Raw genomic sequence first — 23,208 nt, forward strand, 5'->3', positions numbered from 1 at the left:
TATTTTAGAAATAATTTATTTCTCACGTAGGAGTTTGTTTATTTGCAAGAACTTTACTCTCTAATAAACTCGTTTGCTATTTTATTTTAAATAAATATTAACTATTTGACTTCTTTATTCGTTATTTTCGTTCCAAATAGAAAATGTCCAACCGTATTGTGGGTGCACTTATCCTCTTGTATTTTTGTAACGCAGTTTCAAAGTTCAAACCGAATGAAAGAAGCAAACACAGAACGAAGGTGTTTGGCGAGTGTAAGGTAGCGTAGATATCTATATCATTGGAGAGGATAGGACTTGCGCATTGGTTGGTATTCTGTTTAGCTTCCTCGTCGGCGGCGTACACCTAGTTCCATCAGTCACGTGGAAAACTTCCGCGGCTTCGCTTCGTTTCCCTGGTTCCTTCTTTTCTTCTGACTCGGTCGTTTTGCGTTCTTTCGTGTTATGTTTGACAGCAAGTAGCATCGATTGATTCAAGAAAAGAAGCACTTGCGGTATCTAACAACTGGCAGAATCTGACAAAGGTAAGGGACGATTCAAACTTCACGTCTCGTAACACGTCCACGTTTGCCTTTTTCCAGGAAAACAAGAGAATACTCCAATATCTTGAATTTCTTCGTTTGATATACGTACTTTGATATTTTTAAATCAAATATTCGCCATACATATTACGCTATCGTTGCAAGTGTAATTATTTTTATTGCAGAGAAACTATGTTCAATTAAATCACAGAGTTGTGGATTTTGTGACAATGGTTGTTTTTATATACAGAACAAATTAATTTACATTCGATAATAAATCGATGGATTTCATCATATTGTGAGCTTCCCTCCTGACAACTAGAATCTCATCTTATTATTTAAAAAATCGAAAAGTTTTTACAAAAGTTGCATCTCATCATCAATATGGCGCATTTTTAATGTCATTTGTCGCGTAGTTTAAAGAAGTATTTGCTTCATTTCTGCAATTTTAAAATGCAGTGGCGTAAAGCCTCACACGATAAGAGTGCTTTGCCATACTAATAAACTATTTGAAGAACTATTGCATCTGAAATGTAACTTTATTTCCAAATTTGATGTAACTTTGAGCTAATAATAAGAGTAACACAAAGCTAAACAAAATATTTTTATATGTCATTTTATATGTCTTCGTTTGTATGCAAACGTACAATTTGTATCTTGATACACGTCTGCATGATTACCTATGCGATCGACGAAAGTGAAAGAAGCCTTTGAAAGAAGAGGGAAAGGAAAGCTTAATAGGGAAGGAATACAACTTGCAAGAAACGCATTCGTCTGTTGATATCCATCTATAGTTGGATACTTTTATGTTCTTTAAATATCGTTGTAAGAGTTGCGCACTGAATTTGTACGTTTTCATCGAAGTATTATAGAATAAATTGAATCGAGTGACTGTTTCGATACATAAATTCAAATCTAAATACTAGACATGAAGTATTTTTTAAAGATTCATAGTAGCAAACGTTTTATTTTATTAGTATTACTAATCTAATTCCTATTATAGAAATTGTAATGAAAAGGACATCTTGGGTAGACAGACGGAAACGTTGGAAAATATTTATTCGTATTAACGGGTTAAAACATTTGTTACAGGGTTTGCGTAAAATGCTTTTATTTCTTTACTTATGAGATGTAGGCTTAGGGATTCTTCTGAAAACGCTTTTTTTTGATTGAGCTTTTTATCAATCTTGCAAGCAAACACCTGTTTTAAAGGATAGAAATAATACAAAAAATTAGACAATGAAATTACAATGGCTCACGTGTGTCTATAAATATTTGAAATTACTCATTTAAAATTATTATAAAATTGAAATAATGAAATTGTTGAAAAATTGTTTAATTACCAAGCTTCGATGTATCATTCTCTTTTTCTTTTCATCATAGGTATTATTATAAACATTTTGTGTAAAATTAGTGTTGTATGCACCATAGATATTGTAAATTCCTATATTTAGTTTTCTCGTTGAACATAATAAAAAGCACATTTTCGTTTTATATCTATTGCTTGCAATCGCGTATTATAATAAATTATAGCTCAACTGACATCATAGGTTGATCTGTATAGCTTATGAAAAAGATTGGTTCGCCTTAAAAATTCTAGCCGTCGCATTATTTATCTTTCATAGAAGAAGAATACCACTAAATTATTAATAAATATTACAAGACATCAATTTGAAACTAGTTTATTCAACGCGAAGAACATTTAGTTTCGCAGCTTTTATCAACGATTCGGGGTTTGAGCTTCAGGGTACAAAGTCGCATTAGGGAAAAGAACGTGTAAGGACGGTTTTGTATTTCACTGATGCTGAAAAAGTTTTTATTTCCTTAGGGAATGAGCTTTATATTCGCGATACCTCTATATTCGAATATTCTAATCTTCGAGTTTCGAGGATGTTTTGTTATATTTGCATATGAATCATGCTGTTACACATCTGTTGTAACGAAAGAAACATTGTCATGAAATTTTTCGTAAGTGCGTCTATCGGTGAAGATATGATAATGGAAAGGTTCCATACAAGAGATCATGTTTGTTGAGGGGGAAGTGGGAATAATTTTATACCAAGAAGAGTTTGTAACTTAAAATCACATCTATCTTAACTATCCTGTTTTATGTTTTTTACTTATTTGTGAATAAGCAAGAAAATTTTGCAACGGTTTAAGTAAGATTCAAAAAATAGATTCTCGAGATTTACTTTAACAGAATTTTGTCATTTTAATGGAAGGAATACAGTACTTTTTGTACATTTATATTACATTTTGCACGGTTATTGTGCATTTTTAATTACATTTACATTTATAATTACATTTTATCGCAATATCACCTTAGAAAGTAATAATTTTTTAGATTAAATTTCGAGATAATCATTTTGAATCTCGTTTAAAATTTTTTTATTTTTACGTCTTTATGGGTTTTCGTTTGATTAAGTGTTCCATGGTCGGCGAGTTCTGCGTAAATTCACTATTACTGCTTATCATAAACCAAAATCCAATAGCTTCGTTGAGATGCGTTGCAAGCCGCTTGAATAAAAGTCAGATTATTTGGTTTCATTATATTACATGCAATTTATCCTATGTACGTACAATATTAGATGCCCTATAACGCGGGAAATACGTTCCGCGTTATACGAGTTCCGTATCGTAATGCGATATTCTTATAATACGATTATAAAATTGCTTAAAGAGACTCTATCATACACATGTACAGTGCTACGAATAATTAGAAGCTCATAGATATTTCCTGCATTATTCGTTCAATATTTGCCAGAAACCGCTGATCGTATGTGGATATGTTAAGTGAAATTGTTCTCCTAAAGGATACATTGAACGCTATAGGATACCAAGAGATGTGAGACGGCGAATTATTGCCTATCATAACGTGAAATAGAAGACAGAAGAACAATTTTTCAACAAGACAATGCTGCTATTCATGCAGTCCTCACTAGGAAAAAGTAGTTTCAGCATTTTCGAATAGAATTATTTTACTATGGTCAGCATTACGTTCTGATCTGAATCCGATCGAGAATCGAGAAAAGTTTACGATCACTAGAAGGCCACCAGCAGAAAATGTCGCTGAACTTGAAGAAGGAATAAAATCCGCGTGGTTGAATATTCAAAATAAAACTTTTATACGTTAGTGAATAGTGCAGATTAATAAAAAAGGTTAATAAAAGTAATGAAATATAATGAAAAATTCAGTAAATGTTGAATGAAAAAGTAACAAAATTACCATTGAATTTATTTTTTCACAGCTAGAAACACAATTTTAAAGGAAATTTTAATTTTCTCCAGACTTTAAAAGAAGACAATTTTTGTTTGTCGTATCCTCCTTTTTTTATATTATCATGTTATTTGATTTTTTATATTATTGTATTACATGAATTATATAAACGATTTTGTCAATTTTTGTTTTAATATTATGAAGAAATCAAAAAATAGGATTCAATTTCTAATCATTCACGCCACTGTACGAATATGTATGTGAGTAAATTTTAGAGATGCAAAAGCGTATCACTGTCCAAAATATACAAGGCAAACAAACACGATCAGTACATGTTTGCATGTAACTGATTTGCTTCCTGTTCACTAATTGTCTTATTCGTGACATATCAACAAATCTTTAAGTTTTTGAATTCACGCGAAAATCATAGTTTCGCATTATCTTTGGTATGATAAGGAGAATTTTACGTATTGTGTGACAGTTATTTCTATGTAGAATTAGTATAGAAAAAATGTGTTTTAGTTCCTGCGCTATGGATCCTTTCTAACGCAGAACGTGTAGTGAGAGTCAACTGAGCATGCATTTTGCAAACAAAGGGATCGTATACTATTGACTTACATACAGATTTACTAACGTCTTTTTATTATCAATTTGTTTTCCTACATACTTTATATCTTTTCCATCAATTTTCAATTTATGCAACATGTGTGTAAGAGTTCTCTAATACCGATAGCTTTCAAGTGTACTCATTTTCCACTATTACTGTATCTTGTGTGTTATAGAGAATTTCACACAATACATTGTACGTCAAGAACAGTGTTTATTGTTGAAAAATAGAAGAATACCATTCGCTGTAGAAATTTGACCTTCTTTTTTTCTTTTCTTTCACTTATTATTAATATCTTTTTGTTTGTAGGAACTATAAGGAATATACTATGTAACTTTCAGGAAGGTAAAGGTGTACGATTGTAATAACATTGTTTAAAACAAAATAAAATTGAATGGCATTAATTTCCCCCGAGATATGTACGTGTATTGCTATTTTATTCTTTTGAATTTTCAATACCATTAAACAATAGTCTCTCTAGCATTCTAACGTAAATCAGTATTGGATATCGGGCTAACGCACATGACAGGCACAAAGGTGCAGTTATGATCTATAGTATATATTCTACTGTGTAAAGTGTAAAGTATAAACTAGAAAGAATCAATTGGATAAGTTGGTCGCAATTGTGTTAGTCTTTTGTGAATGCTTCATAATGTAACAGTAATGTAAATTAGTTTTCAAAAACATTTTTACGATAAACAACTTCCTTTAGCTCGAATATACGTACTATTATTCAAAATGTAACTTTACACTAACAATAAGTTATCTTTATTGCAAAATTTAACTTCGATGTTCTCGTTTTACATACATTATTTGTAAATATTTGTATCCATTTCAAATTTAGGATTATTTTTTTTAGTTTCTAATATCGAATATTCTTTACGTTTTACACTTTTGAATATAAAACAATGATGTAATAATTACAAATTATCACCAGTATATAAATAATTGTGTAGATACACCAGGCACTAACGTATACTAATATATAATATACGATACATATTTTTGGTAATTATACAATAATATTTATATATAAATATGTTGTATATCGATAAAATGTATATCAATAATATTTATAAATCTATTTTGATCCTACACGTATTGTTTATTTGTATAATTATGAGCCGTATTGTAAGAAAGCAGCTAGTAAAAAAGTAAGGTAAACGAAAATTAATAATTAACAATCAGTTTTACACTTTAAAGTTTAAAGAAACATCAAAGTAAGATCAATATTTTAAAGAAGGTGACTAATTAATTATTACATGCATTTCTGTAACTCGATTTATTTGAACTATATTATGCTTATTTCAACGCACTTTTATTGGTTCGGATTTCATCTAAAAATGTGAGTCCCATTTGGGTAATTTAATAGAATATATTTAAAGAGGAAACTGGAGATGTAATAGAGTATATCAAATTTAATCGAATATATACAGTGTCTCGCGAAAGTATTTATACTCTTTTTACGAACATATTACGTGTATTATACGAAACATTTTAAAATTTCATTAGCGCTACTGACACGCAACTACCACGATTATAGTGATAAAATTTTTAACGATTCTGAAGATGTGTACACAAACTACAAGATATTTAGTGCAAGTATACAGGGTGGTTGGTAACTAGTGGTACAAGCGGAAAGGGGGTGATTCTACACGAACAAAGAAGTCGAAAATATAGAATAAAAATTTTTGTTTTAATTTTTTTTTTAATTTTTCCATCGAGACAACGATCTACAGTGAGATTCGTTATAACGTACCGCACGCGTACCGAGCGAAAATTCAAAGTCGATTTTCTCGAAAACAAAGCCTCAAACCAAAAATTTTTATCCTATATTTTCGACTTCTTTTTTCGCGTAGAATCACCTCCTTTCCGCTTGTACCGCCAGTTACCTGTATATTTTACAGAGATTACAAAAATATTTAAACATGCAATTGTTTATAATATTAATAGATCTTACAAGAGATGACAATGACTGCGCAATCTCGAATGAGTTTATTGTATGTGTATTTGACATTTTAAGTTGATCTAGATTTAGGTAAAACAGCCCCGTAAGTATTTGAGTGTATAGTGATTTGTTCTGGAGAACTTGATGAGTTTGTCTATATCCTACTTTATAAATTCTCGTAATATTACGTTTTTTTTTATTTTTACGATTTATTTTGATAAGTTTTCGATTATTTTTATTTGTTATAGTGCTCCGGTATATTTTTACAATTTTGCAGACGGAAATTGTAATACAGGCGTGTAAAACCAATGAAATTGCTGCATCAGGAACAAAATTTCTCGATTAATTTTTCAAAAACAAAGGGCCACGTACTCAAATCCTTTGAAACTGTTTTATCATCAACTTAAAGCGTCAAATGCACATACAGCCAACTTATTCAAGATCTCGCAATTCTCGTCATTTCCTTGTTAGTATCCAGTGACACCATTATTATTATACGCTGGACTGTATATCTTTTTAAATTGGATCCAAATTTTGCCAATGTAATCATGGTAATCGCGTCTTATTACAGTGTTACCAAAATTTCAAAATGTTTCATGTAACGCGCATGATAAACAAATAAAAGCTTTCGATGTGTAGCCAAAAAATTCAATGAGATACAATCTCCACACTAGGAGATTATAGCGCTTCCCTTGAGATTGGAGTTTCCAAGATTCGACTGTGTTATCATCATCATCATCATCATCATCATCATCATCATCACTGGAAAGGGGAAAGGATATGAAATTGATTAAAAAACAACGAAAGATGGTAGAAAACGGAAGAAATTGGGCTCATCTAATCGATACTAATTACAGAAAGATGATCTAAATGCCAGTACTTCAGCGATAATAGCTGAGCTGCCACGGCGAAAGTATATGCATAGATAAGAATGAATTTGAGTGCCAACGACAGACTGGCAAATTTTCATTACCGTTTTCACGGCAATAAGCCAACAAGTAAGATTCAAACAGTGTGAAAGCGACCTAGTATTTTGTGAGAATAATCCTTGAGGATCTGAATTTACGATTGTTAGAAGCTGTAAATCGTACGTGCCAAATGTTTGGAAAAAAGTTTGTGAAATTATTCAAAATTTATAGGAAAAATTAAAGAATATTCTATAGAAAAATTATAATGCAACAATATTGATTATTTGAAAATAATTATTTTTAATATGCCACAACATTTATTAGAGAGATTAAAAACTATTACTTTAGTTTTATGCGTTTAATTTTATATCGTGTTCGTTCATGTTTCACCACAAGAATTCGCTATTCTTTCGTTTCTCTTTTATTATCTACACAAACAAAAAACATAAAATCTTTTTGTATTTTAGTCACTTAGAAACTATGTCGTAGCACAGCATAACAGACCTTTGTATCCTTTGTATCTTTTGTATTCTTTGTATATTTATTTGAAATACAGAATGCTATAGTCAAATTTATTTATTGCGTTGATCGAATATTTTTGCGAGAGGCTGTGTGTAATAAACGGTTTGTGTGAAAACCATTGTTGCTTGATTCTGCACTGCTGGATTGGTGGAAATTTGTAAAAAAGAATTCGTGCAAAATTAACCTTGAGCATGATTTTTAAGATTAAACTTTCTTTTATTGCACCGTATTCTATTCATTGCGAGAATAACAAGTCTCTGAGGAATCATCTAAGAATAGCAACTTAACCGTTAAAATTTTAATTATTCTTAAGTATAATTTACTCATCGTGTGTTTACATATACATATATTCACGTTTAATGAGAGAGTAGTGCGCTATTTGCGAAACAGCAGGAAATTACAGATTAGCTCGTGAAATATGTCAGAATATAGGAATAATGGAAGATTTCTACGTGCAAAAGACACTCCGTAACAATGCGATTTTCAGCGACTATGTTAATAATTCGGTGATCAAGAATTAATATTGCGTTATCCGAAAACAGGCCAACCCCGCATGAATTGGCGCGAAGAAGAGCCGATTAATTATCGCTTTGGTCCTGTTTATTCACTGTTGGGCTTAAAATAATTCTTTAAATAAAAGAAAATAAAACTAAAATAATTCGTCAAGCGGGAATCAGTCGTATAACAATCCGACGAATACGATGAGTGTATATGGAATTTCATAAAATTTACCGCGGCCAAACACTCTAGTCGCATGACTATTCCATTCGAGGAAGCTTTTCCGTTGGATGCTGCACAAGCTGCATCATGTACCGCGCTTTTCGAAACGCGTGTTATTTAGAAACGAGAACAGTTTCTTAAGTAGTATCGTCCTTAATGAACAAAATGCCAAGATGGGCTCAGAAAAATCCATATAAAATGGTTGAAAGATTTAATGAATAATTATTGGGAACCACATTACTAATCTCATCTATTTGTCTTCACCGATGACATGTAATACTACCTATTTCATACATGATGGTACTCCATCTCACCGTAGTCTGCCGCCAACTCGGTTCGCCAACTTGCAGTGCATTTTTCTTTAGGAGAAGAAATTGTTTATAGTTCAAGTAAACAGTTTATGTCCGTTGAACAATTACCACATCCGATTTAATGTGGCTTTTATCATACAAAGCCAATATACAGGGTGGTTGGTAACTGGTGGTACAAGCAGAAAGGGGGTGATTCTACGCGAAAAAGGAAGTCGAAAATATACAATAAAAATTTTCGTTTGAGGCTTTGTTTTCGAGAAAATCGACTTTGAATTTTCGCTCGGTACGCGTGCACTTTATCACGTCTCGTTATAACCGATCTCACTGTAGATTGTTGTCTCGATGGAAAAATTAAAAAAGAAAAAAAAATTTTTTTTTAATTTTTATTCTATATTTTCGACTTCTTTTTTCGCGTAGAATCATCCCCTTTCCGCTTGTACCACCAGTTACCAACCACCCTGTATATTACCCTTAAAAGACTGAAAGTAAAAACGTAAAAGTCTTTTTTTCATGAAGAGCCGCCTAGACCTATTAAACTTGTTTATTGAAGCTTTTTACTCAATAAATTAGGTGACAAAGGTGAAATAAAATAACGAATTTTTATATTCTTATGTTATAAGATGCGATAAAATATTAACGAAATATGTAATTATTTTTCTTTTTCAAATGGAACGTGTTGTTTTATTCTTTCTTCTACTAAACTTCGTCTAAACTAAAATAATATCGTTTTTACTTTTTAGTATCGAGACGGCATCTTGAGAATAAAATGAAAACAAAACGTGGAAGATAGTAGAAGATACATAAACGTGTTTGAATTTTATCAAACTTTTAATTAGAACGCGAACAATTTTTCATTAACACTTAACACTCCAAGTGAGCCTCTCAAGCACCACCGATGTGCGGCGCTCTATTCCAAATGTATTTTTGGGTCGTTATCGATAATTGTTTTTAAATAAAAAATAATACTCCTCAGTCAGTTACAAGCGATCAGTAAAGACAGTCAGATCTGAACCTGTTTTATTGTAAACCCATTTATTTTAATTACGTCGAGGAGAAAAATGAATTATCTTTGTAAAGAAAATATAGATAGCGACGATGACAATTTTGATTTTCGCATCTAGAATGATGTAGCTCTTGACTTGGAAAACAGTTATAGTGACAGCAGTGATAGTGATATTCTTGTTTTTGGAAGAAGAAGATAAATAAGAAAATTTTCATCGAGTGACGAAAGTGCAGATGATGAAGAACCACAGGAAGAAAATTTAACCAAGAATGATTAACAAGAAATTTTTAACGAAGATATCATTCCACAACGATTTGAATTTTCGACTGGTACAAAAACTCCTAGTCCACAGGTACACAATTTATGTGAACCTATTCAGTACTTTCAATTATTTTTTACTAATGCGTTAATAAAAAGCATTACGAAGTATGATGAGAATAAGTTGGAGTTGCCGGTCGATATTCACAATTAAAAGTCGGAGCGTTAAGGGTTAAAAAGCAAATAATTTGCTTGAGATATCACAATTATTTTCAAATCGTTTTTTCACAAACATTGAAGATATCATTTCAGTTTGCATAAGTTGCATACATATAGAGCAGTGTCTGTCCCGATTAAAAATGCGGCATCCAACGCAAGCATCAGAGAGAGACGCCACTCTTTCTTATTTATTTATGTATCATATACATTTTCCTTAAACAAACAATTACATCCAGTGAAGATACACAGAAGTTAAATAATGAAAAATCGTGAATATTAATAATAGTCAAAATGTATATGAAATATAATTATCAAGGCGTAATGAGATGTACTTATCTCGAAAAACAGCAAAGTCTTTGAAAATAAAAAGCGAATCACACTTTTGATTGGCTAACGATATTGCAAACAACAGCGAATAAATATGAGCAACAATGCTATGTATTATGACCATTCTAACTCTCCTACAATTTATAAATGTTCGATTAGTTGTGATGGATTGTCAAGCGATATATTTTCAGGAAGAAAACAAATAGTGCATCTGTGATGTGTTCTTTCATTTGTAGCTTCATCATATAAACATGTATTTGACAAATATCTTTGTTGATTGTTATTGCAGTACTGTTTCTCTTAAACTAGACACATAGACATACAGTGGTTTATAAAAATATTCGAACACTTACCATAGAATTTTTTTTATGGATATATTATGAGCATTATTAAAAAATCTTTTGAAATCTGTTGAACTCCTTTGAATTTCTTGAAATTTCGTTAATTGGAATAAGACACGGCTGTCGCAGTTATAAAATTTGAAAGACATTCGAAAATGTATGTACAAATTACCAGGTTTATTGTAAATGTACGGTTAGTAAAAAATTAGTATATCATAAATATACGATTTATCAAAAACGAGAGACACTTCACGAAGTACTGGTTTTTTAAACATAGGACGCTAATAATTTTTCACGCAGTATGTTCCAAAGAATTGATACGAATAAAAAAATATGCGATTCCATTAAAAAAGAGTGCATCTGCATTTTTTGGATGTATCGTTGCTCTTATAAAGAAAGTGAAATTGCAAAAAAATAAACGTTGCTATATTCAACTTTTCTCTTAACAATCTTTCTCTATCTTTTACTTAATTCCACACGTAACTCGTTCCACGTACTTTTATGTAACACACCCTGTATTTGCAAACATGAAAAAGATTTAGCATGTTTCGCTTTGTACGTGCTTCCAATAAGAAGTCATAATGCAGTTTAGTCACGTACAATTTGTTTCCTGTTACGTTTGACAACATCTGATGCGTAACATTCTCTTATGAAGAATGTGAAGAAAATATTAGGAATCGTGGAATTGTATATCTTATCAGGTTTTTGATGTAACATCGAAACGCAATATTCGGTTGCGCGATGAAGTGTAAGATGCGATGGATATTTAAACACATGTACAAGGTATCCTGTGTAATTCATCCTAGTTATAATTTCGGAATGGTAAAAGATGGAAAGGAATTTCATTGGAGGAAATCGAACGCTTTCGAATGCATGACCTGGTCCGTTTTTTGCATCGTAATTTATCAACTAACAGTTTGTCTTTTAATAATTAATTAATTGGTAAGTTATAGGTTATACATGGATTTGCCTCTTATAATTTTAGGTGAATTTGTCGAAAAGCTGCTTCATCATAAATTTGAGCGAGACTTTTTTTAATTATTTTGTTGTAATTTCATTTAATTTATTACTGATTCTATTACTATTCCGCGGGAAAATTTACTACCACTGCTAATTTGTGATTCGTGACTTGTTTTGACTAATAATATTAGCTTAATTGTGCAAAAGGACTTTGACACGTATCCACTTCAAAAGCGTCTCTACTTTTTTAAGCTAAATATGTATAAAGACAAGGATACTGCGTCGAGTCTCTCTTTGCTTTCCAGGCGATAAATTTCATAAATTTGAATTCGAAATATCTTTCAAATCAATCAATTTCCTAGCCAAGTGTCGTAATGTCTTAAGATGGCGTATTTAAAAAATTATTCTACATATCTCGCTCTTCAGCTTCAGCTATTAAAATCTAATTTTAGGGATTTTCATTTCAATGTCACGTACCGTCCAAAGAGTCGTTTATACATTCGATTACATCTTCTGTATTTTCGTTCTAAAAGGTAATGTTTTTATATAGATAATTTATGGTTAAACATAATTGTTAATTTGGAAACGTTAATTTATTTGAATAGTTGATTGTTCTTAGTTTAAAATATAATATTATAAAAGCACACTAGAAATATTTTGTCAACTTCCAACTACAACAAAATGACTGCTTTCAATATTCTGAAGCTTTCTATCGTCGATGGAATCTTCCTCGTTGTTTGGGTACCATAAATGGTAAACATATTGTAATGAAGTGCCTAAAACATTCTGGAAGTCATTAGAACACCTATAAGGGGACCTAAAGTATAGTATTGTTAGCTGTGGTTGATGCGGAGAATAAATTTATTTATATTTTATGGGAGAATTTTCCAGAATTGTTCATTAAGCGATGGATTGGAACAAAGCGCTATACATCTCCCTAATGCAGAATCCTTACTGTTTCGTATTGTTTTCTCATTGACATCGCGTTTACAACGAAGTCGTATATAATAAAACCTTGTCCATTTTGAAATAAACCCGCACTAAACCGTATTTTTAACTACAGATTATCTACGGTACGTCGTATAACGAAAATTCCTTTGAAATAATTGCTAACAAATATTGGGTTTCACGAAAATGAATGAATAGGAATACGAACGTCGAGCCAGAAATTGTAACAAATATTGATCTGGCGATATGTACGTTTCACAACTTTTTATTGAACTCAAGTTCCTCACATACACATTACTTGAATCCAACGTTAATCGATTCGAAAGATCAACATTATCATGAAATAATACCAGGCTTTTGCGAAACGAAAGCATTTCTGAAAATGTTTCCCTTCTGTTGAATCGTGAAAACCGGAATAATTACACATATTCTTAAAAAGAGGTAAGAGATAATTCGAAGAATTTTTTATGACATCATATCGCAAAGTCTCGTGGAATATAGACATATGTAATTGACATTTCTTTACAATGCATCCAACAAACGAGTGAAAAAATAATGTATGAACTTTTTTTACTTACAATAGTCATCGATGCCTCTATGTATGACGATTCTGTTAAATTTATATTTAATATTAAAAATTTCATGGCACCAAAGTAGGACCAGTTGTAAACCTTTACCTCGCCTATTCCGTCGTCATCGTTTCCTTCTTTTACACATTTTTAGTTTTTCTGTCATCTACAATTTTAATATTCAAATAACATGTCTATGTATTTAACTTTATTTACTTTATAATATGTACTTTACCTGATTTCTTATATTATAAATTTTCCGCTGAATTTCTTTAACGGAACATTGAAAATCCTTGGCAGTTTTATTTAATATTCTATTTCCTATTTCCCGGTTTCAGTAATTCACGTTCTTCGTATCTCATAACATTGATTGTTTTTCATAAGCTTGTATATTAAAGCTGTTCGACCGTTCGCGGAAAGACGCGTTCGCGGTAGATCGCGTCAACGGGAGTCGTAAATTCCCGTTACGATTAGATAATCGACGTCACGAAATGATCGATCCCCTATTTCGTTTAGGATAATAGAAATGATTGGACTGATTATAACACTGAAGTAACAGATTACAATATACACTTTAGTCCAACAACTTTATAGATATAGACAGTTACGCTCAGTGCGGATAGATATAAGTTAAATATATGACTGATCTAAGGGTGGAAAACCAGTCAAGAGATGTTGACTGATCTAAAGATGGAAAACCAGTCAAGAGACGTTGACTGATCCTTAAATGATAAACCAGCAAAGTTCGGTGACGATGCTGTTGTCACGTCGAAGACACAAGAAATCACGAAACCGATAGATCGCCGGTGATCTCCTCGCGAATAATTTCACGAATAAGGTGAAGAAACTGAACTTCGTATAAGATGACGGAAATTTTATTATATAAATGCAACAGAGTGACGGTTCCAAGTGTTAGAACAGAATAAAGTGTTGAGCGCTAATTTAGGAGGGTTTTTATATTGAGGTTTTAGTCCCTTTGGAGGGGTTATAGTCGGATGTATATCAAAGGCGACTATTCGGTTGCTGTTTCGTTATTATTTCGATAGCTGTGGCATGCAGTATGTTTCGTCTACTTTATTACTGTTTCTGAGCGGGTGGCCTTTCTTGAGCGTGTGACACTGTCGCAGAGGAAAACTATTGCTGGGTGTTGGTCGCCCCACCTCCGGTCGCTTACGGCTGAAAATGACCGTTGAACATGGAAAAAATCTGACCTTCCCATTTTTTACCCGATTGAATAATAACCCTAATGAATGTCTCGACTTGAAACATGTTTTGTAACAATTAAGGGCGTTGACGGTAAAGTAAAAATACTTAGTTTTATGACAGGTCTTTAGGATTATCGCAGTCCGACTAATTATATTTCCACATCTAGTGGCCGCCTCGACCGAGGAATGGATTCTGGGTTACGTAAAGAGTTATCGGACGTAACAAAAGCAAAGATGCCAACCTTCGACCATTCCTTCCTTGACAACATTTTGATGTTTCCTTCGCGGTGGCTACTTTCAGAATACGAAATTCGTGCGTATTCCCAGAAGGGTATTATTTTGTTTCCACTTGAGGTTAATATGGAAAGCTCTCGTTCTCTGACAATTGAACGATGTTGTTGGATAGTCACTTTCAAGACAGTATTCTCTTGTGAGAAATACTGTCGAAAGTAACTGTTACTCTCAAGTTTTACACTCAAATGGACACCTGACTTTATCACATGCATCACGTCCGTCGTATTTTATTTTCGTACATCGATGGTCCACATGGAACTATAGATGTTGCGTTTCTCGTATCCTTTAGGTAGTTTCTAGACGAACCTTAAAATTCAAGACTACTCTCAAATTTCGAAAAAAAACTATTTTGGAGTACAGGAAAGCTTTTTGTAATATTTGGAATCGATTTATCGCATCATTATGCAGGAATTGTTAATAAAAATGGGTGCATTTCAACACAGTGGCATGTGGCGGATTTGAAGAATTTATAGAAAAACTACGTTCAAGGATCGTACCGAAATAGGCACAAAATGATATTGAAATGTCATAAAGTGAATTTATTAATTTTTCTAAAATTGACCACATAGTTCCTTTTTAAATGCTAACGAAAGCATAGGTTTATGTGCAAATTTTTAAAAAACTACGTAGAGTAGCCGATCCGTGACAACCTCTCGCTATAAATATGTTTAGAGAGTTGAATAACGGGCAACGATTCATTGAAATACACCAATTTCTCTAATTAAAGCCAATTTATTGTAAAAAGAAATAATTTGTTATAAGAGATGTAATGTACAACTGTTTTAAGTTCATATTAGTCTGAGTCGTATTAATTATCTGACATTAAACAAAACGCTACGAATAGCGGCGATGATGTCCTGCTGCTCAATTATCTACGCTTGTCATCAATTTAATATTCTACCTTCGTATTGCAATTATTTATGTTGACATTTAACTTTTTAAAATAAATATAGAAAATTATTATTACTATTCCCATAATATCATATCATCTTCATAGTCATTATTTATTAACAAACTCCAATTTGACTAACATAGGTGGCTAAGAACTACTCTTAACGGTCCGTAACAGTCCTTAAACTTCCGATATGCATTGATTTCCTCAGTCACTGATCAAGTCCTTGTCCTAATATTCTTCCGCTGTTTGATAAATATTTTCAACATTTCAGCAGTCAGCTGATACCATAACGTATTTATATAGATGAATATACATATACAAATGTACATATCCATCCATATTATATATATTGACTGTATACATGTGTATACAGGCTGATCCACATAAAATGTGCAAAGCAGATATGGACTAATGGATTAATCTCGTACCATTTTACTCAATGGCACGAGCGGATTGATTATTTGAGGAACAAGAGATTTTTCTGAGATGACTGCCAAGGGAAAGCCCCTTTCACTTTTCTTTAGATGGAATGCCATATTAATGTCTGTTTATTTAGATGGTTTTTACGAATTTGGATAACATTTCAGCATTTTTCTTAAGCGTTATTCTACATAATTAGAGTTATAAATAAAGAAGATCTAAAGGGAGATGGAATGTAAATGGAGATATAAATAATTTTTGATCAATTAATCTTCGATCGATAAAGCAAGTCTATCTGCTTCTTATTTTTTAAGAATATCTTGTTTTCGTCCAAGACCACGAGAGTGGAATATGTAAATTAGTTCGATTAACAAAAATACATATGTAAATTAAATAATGAATTATAGTCGATACTTGGAAAAACATATTTTTTGTAAGATTATTCTCTTCGTCCATTTTTTTGCGATTTAAAGAAGTAAATTTAATAAAAGTTTTGGCGACGAATCCTAAGAAATTACCAAATATGCTGAATGAAAAGATTTGGAATAAAATGTTTACGTTTGAAGACAGAAAATGATTAATGAATGTTGCCTTAAGAGGTATATAAAAATAGTCACATGTATTTGTTTTCCTAGAGTACGCAATTAAAATTTGCGATTTGATACAGAGTGAGTTATAAATGCATGTTCGTACTTTAGGGAATGAATTTGTATACTGAAAGAGTAAAGATTCTCTTATTGACATATATGTCTTCTATACTTTAGTTTTCGAGGTACGGATGAGTAAAGTAGAATACAAATTTCAAATCTGAAGTGACCGCTTCGGTCTCAACTTACTACACGTCTTGTTATTGAGTTCTATATTCGCACGAAATAATCTCGAATCCAACTTGTACCTGTAGCGGTTAGCTGCGTTAGCGAAGAAAAAGCTGTCGTGCAAACGGCTAGCATGGTCTATGACGTGGAAACAGCGAAACTATTTTTGAGAAAGCCGTTATTTTCAATAAACAACTTTCTACGAGGCATGAATCCCCCATCAAATGCGCTGCCGAAAATACCCAAAGTTTCCATGGAAAAAATAGTCGGAGAGGGTAGAGTATCCATCGCGTATAGACTTAACCATTTTTGATAAAAATAAAGTGCTAGAAACTGACCTCGCAATTTATTGGATACATTTCTAACAGAGATCGCTTGCATTCCTCACTTATGTTGAATGCACGATAGATTTTAAATGATCTTAAAAAACAAAAACATAATAGATCAATCGTATAGAATTCATCTAATTGTTAGTTGAAGATTTCTAATTTTATTCAATCTAATTTCTATTTAACTATTTTTTTCAACGATGTCTTCACCTTGAATATGACACCTTGAACGACAGCATAGTATCCTTTAGCAACTCATTGTCTTCTTTTCGACTTATTTTACAGCATCGATTTACTTTTCGTGCTTACTGACAATGTTCTTTTGTGGAATATCTCTATACTTCTTTCAGTGTTGTATAAATGTTCATTCGTCGAGTGCAATTCATTTTTTCCAGTTTGATTAGAATCCATTTGTCAAGTTCAGTGGACATTTCTGCAATTCTTTATGTGTAGCACAAATGCCAATATGTGCCGATGTGTTATGTCGTGTAAATACAAAGGATTTTTTTCTGGTTAATGAAAACAGGTTCAGTGAAAAACATATGTTATTTGTATTGATTTAGTATAGCATCAAATAACGTTGATGTTCTCTAGTTACAATGAAGGGCGATTTCTAGAATGAGTTATGAGCGACATCAATAGTATCAAAGCAGAATTCAGCAACATTTCATTTTGATAGCAGATAACGGATCAATATGAGGAATATAATAATATTTGTTACAATCAAATCATATGCAATATGTTATATCCAGGATCAAACAAGGATTTACTCGAATAAAATGTTATTCGTATACGAACAAATATCCGTGTAAAAATATTATCTGAATAAAAATTTATTCGAATTATTTATTCATATAAAAATTTGTTCGAATAAATATTTATTTACGTTATATAATATCGCAGATGAACAAAGTAAATATATACAAACTATATCAAATATGAAATATATTTTCAAACTTTATTATCTAATTGTTGTTATATTTTTATATCGTTATACTTTTGTAATTAACCTTTTTCAATTGTCAGCAAATTTATTGCTCCTTGGTAAGTTAGTCGCTTGATAAATTAATAGTATTATATTCGTATTCGAAGATTGCAGTTATTGTTCTATTAAATTATTCGAATAAATAAACAGAGTAGTTTGTTGCGAATAATGTAAAATGAATTTATTCTGATAATTATTACATAAATGTTTCTTGGAAACAATTCCCATAATTCCTATTTCTACGAAAAGATAGGTAAATAATATGGTCTACCTACCACGATATCAAACATTTAAAGAGGAACGAAGACATATCAAAAAGAGAACGTGAATTTATTGAGAAAGAATTTATGTAACATCTGCAAGCATTGGTAAATCAGTGCCCGTTACAGGAAATAGTCGAATCAAGTATAATCGATGTCCTGTATTATATCTTAATGGTTGAAGTTATATAAATGCGTTAGAATCTCATTTATTTCCTTCAAAATGATTTTAATTTGAACATTGCTATTTTTATCTCTCGCAATTATTTTCTTTCTGGCATTATACCTAACCCAAATATATCTAACTCAAATTCAATATGGCAAAATCGAAGTTAGATTATTGATATCATAAAAATAATACGTATTTACTTACGAATCTATATGTAATAAACATTTTTCTGTAAATGGCCATACAGATGCTTTCATTAAATAACATTAAATAACTGATTAGAAATCATAAGGGAATAAGACAAAATCTTGAGAATTTGGATTTAGTATTTTAATCCTAAAAATATCATGCCTCTAATTTCATAAATAATTAACTTATAAAGCAATTTTTATTACTTAGAAAATACAATAAATTTTTATAACGATAAATGCAGAATATACTATTTTATGAAAAATAGCGATTAACTACCTTACATCATTATGATTCTTGACTTCCTAATAAATGGTACTTTTTTAACATTCGAGAAAAAATTCTTGCTTATTTGTTGCTGACAAGGAAGATTCGACGATCCAGGAATTAAAAAAACTACGAAACTTGGTGTACAAGTAAAGTATGCCATCCTGTAATATAATCCTGTTTTCCATTAGTGTCATAATTCGGTGAATGTTGCAATATTCGGTAATAGTTGGTAAACGGTGTTAAAGAAATTGAAAAACTCACGGTTTTCGAGTTACCCTTTGCTCTCGTTTCCACCTAAAAATATTTCTTTTTGCTATACATGCTGAAATACCTCTGGATACCTTCTTTCCATATCTGTAAATCACTTTGTATCAACATTTTTTGTAAATAAATAAATAAAAACCATTATTATCAAATTTGAAGTCCATTTTAGCAGTTTTCTTTAATAAACTGGTTTTATTACGCCAGATTTACTTAAATAATTTATATCTATTTTAAATTTACTTACATGAAAATTATTAATATTGAATTCAATTACTGCAGCATAGCAGTAGCTTTTATTAATAAAAATGAATATTTTAACATTTGCATCCTCTTTTTGTATATTTTTACACGTTTAGCAAAAGAAGTTTGTGGATAATCGTGGGAGGGAAAGGTAATTCTCCAAAAATATTTTTTGTGCAAACTATCGGACACAATAAAACGATACGATTTTTCTTAATTAAAATTCTAAATTTCTGTTAACGCGTGATTCACACCCTAAGACAGAATTATGTTACCAAAGAAGGATAGAGTTTTATTATGGATGACTTTATTTGTTCACTTTATTCTTACGCAAAGTTTCATCATCTTTTTTATTCCTGGGTTACTCTAACTTTCCTTGTGAGAGTGCGTCCTGATTATATCGTAATGTTACATTTGCACGCAGGTCAGTTACCACTGTTTTTAATTTAGGATGGAATTTTTCTTGTATTTACGAATTACTCTCATCTTCGTTTTCTTGAATGAGCTCTAAATAACTTCTTTTCCAAAATGAAGTTCTCAAAATGAAGTGGCGTATTCAATGAAATGTTAATTAAATGAGAAGCATTTTCGACGTCTTTTATATGATTATACGAATACGATTACGTATGTTATACGAAATTATTTTAAAAGAAATAAATAAAAAAGCTTGTACCGTTGTTATACTGTGTATAAATATATAGGGTGCTTGAGCTGATTCTGTAGCTCAATAAAAAAGTATTTCGAGCAAAAATTTACATCAAATGAAAAATTAACTCATGTGAGGAGTACCTTCAAAACTATCATGTTTTTATGAAAAAGTAGAACTCATTTTGTATTTTTTAAAAAGCGTCATCTATTTTTCTTGTCATATTGTCAAAGTGAAAAGAGACGAATTCAATGATGTGGTAACATACATATATAATTACATATATAATACATACATAATTCTAAATCATAACGCTAACAATCAGCAAACAAATGCATACTAATCTTAATACATACCTAAACTGCATCTCACCTTCTACAGTATAGAGTTGTATATATTTTAATAAATTTGCATGTCTGGATTCAATCAAAAAGTGGTACATTCGTTTAATTTGCTAAGGTCGATATCACGGACCGACGATGAAATCGTAAGCGAATATTCAGAAGCAAATTAAATTATTATAAAATCAGATAATCGAAATGACAGACACCCAACTGATTACCTTCACTTTTACGTAATAGGATTCATAGACCATAGGTTTCAGAAATCATAGAATTTATTTTCGAGAATTTATCTACCACACGGAGATAATATAAATAATCATAAGTTTTACGATATAGTTTGAAAAATAGCGTCTGTCTAAAAATAGTAAATTATCATATTTTTTTGCATTTTAATTTATGGAGTGAATCAGCATGGTTTCCGAATCACTGTTACCACATCGCTGAATTTGTCTTTCAACGAAGTATAGGAATATGATAATGAAAATATATGGTGCTATAAATACTAATACGTGCTTTAAATACTAATGTACTTCAAAAAACACAAAACAGTTTTGTTTCTACTGAAGAAATGATAGTACGAGTACTTTTACGTAGAAAAATTCTTCGTCTAATATCAATGAACTTTTATTGGAAACTTTTTTCCGTTCAAATGTTGGATCCATTTTAAATATCGTGGCGACCGATTCGTGGACCACCTCGTTTGCAGTCTAGAGAAAGTACTGTCATACGAACCTACTCACAGCGATATCACGCATCTTCGTGACGAAGTCACATCCGCTCGCGGATGCTTGTGCAAGATATTCGAGTAATTATAATACAATCGGAGCGATGATACAAGCAAGCGACTCTATGTTGAAAAAGTAAATCAAAAATATACATAAAAATTTTTTCATATTACGCTCCGTTTTCGGGAAAATCGAGCTCGAAGTTTGTGTACAAGAGCGAACAGTCGATTGGAACGAATAATCGACAGGAGATTATTCTACGCGCGAAACTAAGTAAAATATGTAGGATAAAATGTTTTCATGCTACAGGATCATCACACACATTAGGCATTCTAGCTATAGACATCGTACAATCATTCGTCATCGATCATTCATATGGTTTTGCGAGAGTCCAGAGGTATTCGAAAGGTGTTTAAATAATTCTTACATTATCCGATTAATCAGTTTCTCAAATTTTGTCGATATGAAAATTTACATAAAGTTAAATGAACGAAAGAAATGTATAATGCAATGAATGTATAATTTTAAATTATATTTAAACGCGCTTTGAAAGAACTTAAACGCAATGTTATGCGCGAGACTGCATTCATCAATGGAATCCATTCGATCCATCGATACATTTCTGCTCAAGGTGTCGCCCAACGTGGTGAGAAAAGTTTCCACTTGCATTGATGCTGACGGTTGACATATTCAGCACCTACTCATATATATATAAATTATACTCGATTTCATCTAACCCCTTATCGCTAATGCATTTATGGAAAATACAATCAACCAATCAGCCGTTTTTAAGATATTTTTTGTACTAATAGACGATCACGTTTTCCCACTTAACACTGTTAAATGTAATCGTAATGTTGTTACGGTTAATCCTGCTGCGTTCCACGCTGTTTGAGACTTCCGGGAAATGTTAGGAATTTGTTCCTGTGAAACGCGTTTTACTCACTGAAACCTCAAACAATGTTGAACGCAACAAGGTTAACCAAAACAATGCCATGTCTAACAGTTTTAAGTGTGACAATTCTAACCGCGAAAGCCACAGGATCTCCTTTCTCCAATCACATTTTCGTATTTATAGAAAGCTAACAAATAGCTAACAAATAATTTCGCTGAAAGTATTGTGCATTTTTCACCGGTTAGGCCGAAAAGATCGTACGTTGGCGAGCTGATCATTCGTTCTGTCATACGAATCTCAAATAATTTCACAAACCTTGTAACACTGATGTTGCCGATGGTTGGATCCACTTACATACGTATATTTATATGTACATACATTGTATAGCAATGAACGTTATTTTATCACTACAAGTACATTGCAACATAACGTACCAGAAACATTCCTTTGTCTATATTCAACTATAATGTTTTGTGGCATGCGATTCTCTTTCGTCATCTTCATTTTGCTCTAAACGAGAAATATCTTCATAGATTTTTACAACATATTTCTATGCACCGTAAAGATTAGCACTTTGACTGCCACGTTGATCATATACGACCGGCCAAGGTTTTTCCTGTGACGCCACGGTGGTCATTGGTGACCGATGCGCTTGAACTTCTTACAATTGTAAAAATTGAATGAAAATTGACAGTTAGAACATTTTTAATATAACCGATAAATAGAAAATACTTTGAAATAAGAAGTGCCCCATTGAACAATTAAACATTTTTATTAGAATATCAATAAAAAAAATGAGTCCAAATGTTGCATCTAACGGTGTACTGTGTTAAAACACTTTAAACATAAATGTGGCTCATCGATACAATCTGGACAATAGGTGGTCA

At 31.7% G+C, this 23,208-nt stretch overlaps 1 protein-coding gene across 1 annotated transcript in view; it reads left to right on the plus strand.

Moving 5' to 3' along the window:
• Positions 1 to 368: 368 nt before the first annotated feature.
• LOC126872660 (uncharacterized) overlaps positions 369 to 23,208 on the plus strand; it is a 136,286-nt gene continuing 113,446 nt past the window's right edge. Inside the window, exon 1 of the mRNA XM_050632779.1 lies at positions 369 to 521. The gene's annotated coding sequence lies outside the window, so the exon portion shown is untranslated. The remainder of the gene's footprint in view (positions 522 to 23,208) is intronic.

The sequence above is a fragment of the Bombus huntii genome, chromosome 13 (genome assembly GCF_024542735.1).
Source record: "Bombus huntii isolate Logan2020A chromosome 13, iyBomHunt1.1, whole genome shotgun sequence".
In the NCBI taxonomy this organism is placed as follows: Eukaryota; Metazoa; Arthropoda; class Insecta; order Hymenoptera; family Apidae; genus Bombus; species Bombus huntii.